Source organism: Hibiscus syriacus, unplaced genomic scaffold (genome assembly GCF_006381635.1).
Source record: "Hibiscus syriacus cultivar Baekdansim isolate YM2019G1 unplaced genomic scaffold, ASM638163v2 tig00008517_pilon, whole genome shotgun sequence".
NCBI classification, from domain to species: Eukaryota; Viridiplantae; Streptophyta; class Magnoliopsida; order Malvales; family Malvaceae; genus Hibiscus; species Hibiscus syriacus.
Genome location: NW_024062166.1, coordinates 72,060 through 79,177, shown reverse-complemented (window position 1 = coordinate 79,177; position 7,118 = coordinate 72,060).

Genomic DNA, 7,118 nt, shown 5'->3' with positions numbered 1-7,118 from the left:
AGCCACAACGTAATATTTGATCAGATCAATGAAGTAGATACAACAGATAAGCCAATAACTGGAAAATGACATGAAAAATGTAGGAACCTTACCTATTACGAAGACTGTAGCAAGGTACAGGATGTTGAAAGTTGCAAATGGGGTGGCTGGAAAAATTAATGGGTAGCCGGCGGCTTGAATTCAAATTTAGGCAGCACAAAATGGTTGAAAATTAAATGGGAAAATTGCAAAAATTAGTATTTGAACTTTAGAGTATTTATAAAATTAATCCTGAAGCTTTAACTATAAATACACTATCTCATTTAGCTTCAAAATAATCCCAAATCATTATAGCTTTCCCCCAATACTAGAGAATTTAGAGAATTTCTTGAGAGTTGTTTTCTCCTTTTTATCAAGAGAGAATTGTCATTGTTTTCTCCTTGGTAGACCGAGAGAAGTTGTAATTCCTATTTTCTCATACTGAAATTCTTCTACCTTTGCACGTGGTTTTTACCCTATATTATTTAAGGGTTTTTCACGTAAAATATTTTTCTTCTTTATCTTCATTTTTATTTTCTCAAATTATCAGTTGCGATTTTGCTCTATCCGATAGCCATATTCCGCAACAATTGGTACCAGAGCCAGATTAGAGTGTGTAATATCTACTTATTGTCTTTGTGGTTGCAACCAAAATGTGGATCCTCAAACATAAGAAAGTAAGAAGGTATTACCCATTCTTTGAAGGTTCTAGAGAACTATTCACGATAGTGAAATAGTGGGAGCTATCCGTAATAGAAGCTATGACAAAGAAATTTGATATTGAAAAGTTCAATGGAAGAAATTTCTCATTGTGGAAATTGAAGATGAAGGTCATCCTGAGGAAAGACGGAAGTCTAGCAGCTATCAGTGAAAGGCCGGTAGATTTCACAGATGGCAACAAATGGATCGAAATGGATGGGAATGCTATGGCAAACTTTCAACTAGCACTAGGAGATGAAGTATTGTCAAGCATCGAGGAGAAGAAGACAGCTAAGGAGATATGGAAAACTTTCATCTAGCATTAGCAGATGAAGTATTGTCAAGCATCGAGGAGAAGAAGACATCTAAGGAGATATGGGATCATCTCACCAAATTGTACAATGCCACATCGTTGCACAATAAAATTTTCCTTAAGAGGAAATTGTACACTCTACGGATGCCAAAATCTACTTCAGTGACAGAGTACTTAAACACACTGAACACTTTATATTCTCAGCTTACATCCTTAAGTTGTACAATAGGAGAACAAGAACGTACTGAACTTCTACTTCAAAGTCTACCTGATTCGTATGATCAATTTGACAAACAGTAATGTCACCAGTCTAGTCTTCGATGACGTTGCAGCTGTTGTTCTACAAGAAGAAAATCGGCGCAAGAACAAGGAAGACAGACAAGTAAATCTGCAAAAAGTAGAAGTGTTGACAACGATGAGAGGGAGATCATCAGAACGTGGCCAAAGCAATAGTCACAAACATGTAGATCAAAGTCGAGAAGCAAAAAGAATTTAAAGTGCTACAACTGTGGAAAGAAGGGTCACTTGAAGAAGCATTGTTGGAGTCTAAAGAAAAACTCCAATCCACAAGGTAATACTGCAAACACTTCAGATGATGGAGATGTTCTATGTTGTGAAGCGTCAACCACCGTGGAAGGTAGAAAGAGATTTGCAGATATATGGCTCATTGATTCAGGAGCAACATATCATATGACCTCAAGAAGAGAATGGTTCGATCATTATGAATCTGTCTTAGGAGGATCTGTGTATAGTTACAATGATCATGCCTTAGAGATCGTTGACATGGGAACCATCAAATTGAAGATGTATGATGGAACAATTAAAGTTGTTCTAGATGCACGACATGTGAAAGGCCTGAAGGAAAATTTATTATCCTGCGGATTGTTGGATAATAATGCAAGCAAGATTAAAACACGGAAAGGAATCATGAAGGTGTTCTATGGAGCGCTTGTGGTGATGAAAGGCGAAAAGATAGCAGCAAACTTGTACATGCTGAAGGGAGAGACTTTGCTAGAAGCAGAAGCCTCTGTTGCCTCATGTAGTTCAGATTCTGCAATGTTATGGCATCAGAAACTTGGACACATGTCAGAACAAGGAATGAAAGTCCTTCTGGAGCAAAAGCTACTTCCAGGCTTAACAAAGGTATCACTTACTTTGTGTGAGCATTGCATAACAAGTAACCAACACCGGTTGAAATTCAACACATCAAATTCTATAGGCAAAAGTGTTCTGAAATTGGTTCACTCTGACGTATGGCAAGCACTAGTTATATCCCTAGGCGGAGCAAAATACTTTGTCTTATTTATTAATGACTACTCCAGGAGATGTTGGGTGTACCCTATTAAGAATAAGTCAGATGTGTTTTCATTTCAAAAACTTCAAAGTGCGGGTGGAACTTGATTCTGGAAATAATATCAAGTGTTTCAGAACAGATAATGGAGGAGAATACACAAGTGAAGAATTTGATGACTTTTATAGGAAAGAAGGCATCAAAAGACAGTTCACAGTGGCGAACACTCCTCAATAAAATGGAGTGGCAGAGCGGATGAATAGAACCTTGTTAGAAAGAACAAGAGCAATGTTGAGGGCTGCATGTAACATCCGCAATACCGGGTTAGTGACTAAATTGAAAAGTTTCAGAATTTGGTGACTAAAGTAGAAGAATGAAATAATTCAATGATTATTGGAAATATATGATGAAGGTTATTTAGTAATTATTAAAGGAAATAAAGGGTAAAATGGTCATTTGACCAGAAAGATTTTTATCTTTCTTTTAAGGTTATAAAACACGTGGAAAGGGTGAGAAGAAAAGAAAGATCTGGAGCTTGGGTTATCTCCTTCCTCCTCTCTTCCCGTAAGCTCCATGGCAAAGGTAAGTTTAATTTCAGTTGATTAATTCTTGAGTTTTAAGCTTAGTTTTTATTTCTTGGGGTGCTAAGAAAGATTATTTAGAGATTTAAGTAGTTTGAAACTTCAAAATGGATGAGTTATGAAGGATTAAATATGAAGAGTTTTTAAGTGAATTAGTGAAATAGAAGGAGTTAATAGATTTTGAAGTTGAATTTGACTTGTCATATGGAAGAGTAAGAAGTTATAAGTGTTAGAATTAATTTTGGATAACATGGAAAAATTGGTATGATTCTTGAATGCTATGTGAAAGAGTGGATTTTTAAGTTGAAGAGATATTGAATGAAAATTTATTGGTTTAAGTATGTGTATGAAAGTTAGGAATATTAAAGGGAGTGAAGTATGAAGTGTTGAGCTGAAAATGAAGTGATTTTCGAGCTCAAAATGTGATTTCTGGGCAAGGGGAATCGGTACCCATTCAAGGGGAACCGATACCCCCTCAAACGAACCAAAATTTACAGAATGTCAAGGGGGAATCGATACCCCCACAGGAGGGACCCGATTCCCCCCTAAAGGAAGAAATGAATATTGGTTTATTAAGTTCGTTTAAGTTGTTAGTATCGAATTACAAGATGTAGGTATCTAATAATTGTCTTGAAAATGTATAATTATGTAGATATCGAACATGAACAAGTTCCAGAACGATTATCAATTTAAGATTCGATCGAAAGAGAGGAAATCATAAAAGTGGATTGGAACTTAGTGAGGCCAATGTGAGTGCATATCATTAGATTGTGCATATTATTATATGGAAATTAGACTTGTGATAAGTCTGTTTCCAATATTTTATGTTTGCATGAATAGAAGCATGATTAAGTTTGTATTATGTGTATATGCTTTGTTCATATTATATGTTATGAGGTGTAAATTTATATGATATGGGTTATATGGGAACAAAATATGTAACTATATGTGAACTTTATGAGCTGTGTGAATATGTGAAATAAGTTATAAGGGCACGAATCATGTATAATAGTAAATGATGTATGTGATAACCATAGAAAGAAATTAAGCTAAGTGATTATGAACATGTAAATATATGTTTAGATGAAGGTATAATAGAAAAACATAAATTACACGAGTCAAGTTTATGGAAACTATGATAATTTATTTATAGTATTCAATAAAAAGTGAGATAAACTAACTAGCATTGATTTATAGGACAATATGAAAATAGAATATCAATTAGAAGATCTGTACATAAATAAAGATAATCATATGAGAGATAAGTTGTATGAGAAAGATTAATGTGCTTAGATGAGCTATGATATAGAAATTACATGATAAAGATCTATGAAGTCATAGGAAAAGGTTATAAGAGTAATGTAAACTTGAATTAAGAGAATATAAGAAATTTATATGTAAATGAATTTATTTAAGTGATATATGTTAGTATGCGACAATATATGTTATAGGATCTATGTAAGCATAAGTGAATAAAATATGAGCTAGGTATTATGAATATAAATGATGATATGATTATGTACAATAAATTAGGGAATTATGATCTAAGTGTTTATATGTCTATAAAAAGATATAAGAATAATATATAAGCTACAAATTGGAACTGTGGGATTTTAGTGCTATATAACATTATCTATGTGATTAAGTACAAATGTGATATTCATATATGACAATGATTTGTGGAATTGTATGAAACTGTGATATGAGCTACGAGATAATAAATCATGTGAATTACATGGAAGTGATTTGTGTGAACATGTCTGATATGTTTTACATGATATGTATGATTTCACAAGAAATGACATGAGTTATGTGATTACATGATTATAAGAGATCAGACATGCGATAAGAGATAAGTGTTATGAATGTGTGAAATGATAAGTATAAAAGAAAATGCCCATGTTATGTGTCTTGAGAGCTAGGGGTATAGTTGGCATGCCAAGAGTCGAGGGTCTACGCGGTCCTTCGGGACATATACATATTCTTTGGAACATTTTTGATGTCTTTTGAGACACATACTTGATCCTTTGTATAGGTATATGATTCTTAAGGAATTTTCTACGTGGTCCTTAGGGACATTTTATATGGCACTTCGGTGTAATTCTACGCGGCACTTCGGTGTAATTCTATGTGGCACTTCGGTGCATTTATACGAGCTGTGGTGATAGCATTAGTGCACAACCTCTAGAGACTCACATATCAGTAGTTCTCACATATGTACATGGGCTAATCAAGAGATAATAACAAATATATATATATTGTGATATGATAAATTCTATAGCAAGGACATGAGGAGGTATTGGTAGAGTATATGATTTATATGATGTTTGTATTGCTTGGTTAATTGAATAATATGTTGAGTAAAAGAATAGATATAAGAGGATAAAATTATAAGATATAAATGATAAGAATATTGATAGTGAAATAAGATTAGAGATTTAAAATAATGCATAATATGTATATGTGTATAGTATGTTATATATAATGTTATATTGTTTTGATGTGGCATGATAAGACGATATGTTTATACATGTTTAAGCATTTATCATTTCCTTTATAAGTTTAGTGCCTCACTAAGTCATAGACTTAGCGTATGATGGTTTCACACGTAGGTTACAGAAGCGAGAAGAGAAGCGAAGAAGAGCGAGACATGTTATCATATCTCTTACCAAAATTTCAGATCAGAAAATAGATGATTTAAATGTGTTTGGTTAATTGTAATATAGTTGGCATGTACTGAGTGATTGAGTTGAATATGCTCTGATCGATTTTTTGATTATTTTGGTCTATTTATGAAAATAAACCGCTTTTATTTTAATAGAAGTTTTAAATTTTCTTTGAATTTTGTCAAGAGTCAAAGTTTGAAAAGTCGATGTGACACTTCGGACTCGGATCCGGGTCGGATACGGGTTGGGGGTGTTACATTTAATGGTATCAGAACTACGGTTTACTCGATTCTCGGCATAAACCGGAGTCTAGAGTGTCGTATAATGTATACATGCCAACAAAATAGAAAAAAATTTCTGATCTGAAATTGTAAGGAATATGTTGTCTTGTTGAAAGAATAAGTTTAATAGAATACAATAGAAATATGATTATAAGAAATGACAAAGTGAATCGATAGCTGACAAATCTGATGGTGATAGTAATTCACCTGCCCTGGCCAGGCAGGATGAAGAGCAGAAACCTCAGAAAGTGTCTTATAAGATTAAAGGTTGATTTCAAAAATTGAAATCATATTCGAATAGTGATAAAAGGTTATCACTGTTTCGAATTGAAAAAGTGATACGGAGAAGTTTTGTTATAAAGTGAATAAGATAGAATATGGTGAGCAAGTGTCACCATAAGGACGTTAAAAGATCTAAGGATGTGGTTAGAATTTGTGGAGAGTTCGAGAATAAGTGCATCAGTGAAAAGCGTATAAGATATATACAGTCAGAGTTAATGAGTTTGAAATAAAGGAATAGTACTGTGTATAAGCAAGAATGTGGATAGAATAAGGGTTTGCATTTTGGATGGAAAGAGTTAGCGTTGGCTAACCAGATTATGTGATGGAAAAGGTATAGAATTTAATATTTTGAGATGTTGTCAGGATAAGACAACCAAATATGAAATGGATCTGGATACAATTGTATATTTGGATCATAGTATTGTGGTATAGTAAAGGGAATAAGGATTTGTATATTTGAGTAAAGCTGAGGATTGATAAGAAGAGTTTAGGAATGGGTATATCGATGATCAGTTTATAAGACAAAGTAAGTCAGAATGTTTAGTTAAACAACGGAAATTATAGGATGTATGAGAATGGAGGTGAAATTGACAAGTTAAGTAAACGAATTTTGAGATAATTTCGATTGGAAAGGATGATTTGATTGGTTGATTAGGGTTTGTGTTCTAGATTGGACAGATGTTATTGATTAACTGTCAGAGTAAAAGTGATAGAGTTATAAGATTGGAAGAAAATGTAAAGTTGAGTTAATCAATTATGATGTGAATCTGAATATAGTTGTGTATTCTGATCAGATAGCTATGATGTAGAAAAGGAGATAAGTATTTGCATGGAATTTTAAGAAATGAAAATACAAGTATAAGAAATGATAAAGAACAAAGTTTTGTATAAGAAATGGGTTATCAAAGTTATGAGGATACAATGAAGATTGGTATATAGCGATGAATATAGGTGAAAAGACAAGAGTATGTGAACATGAAAGGAAAT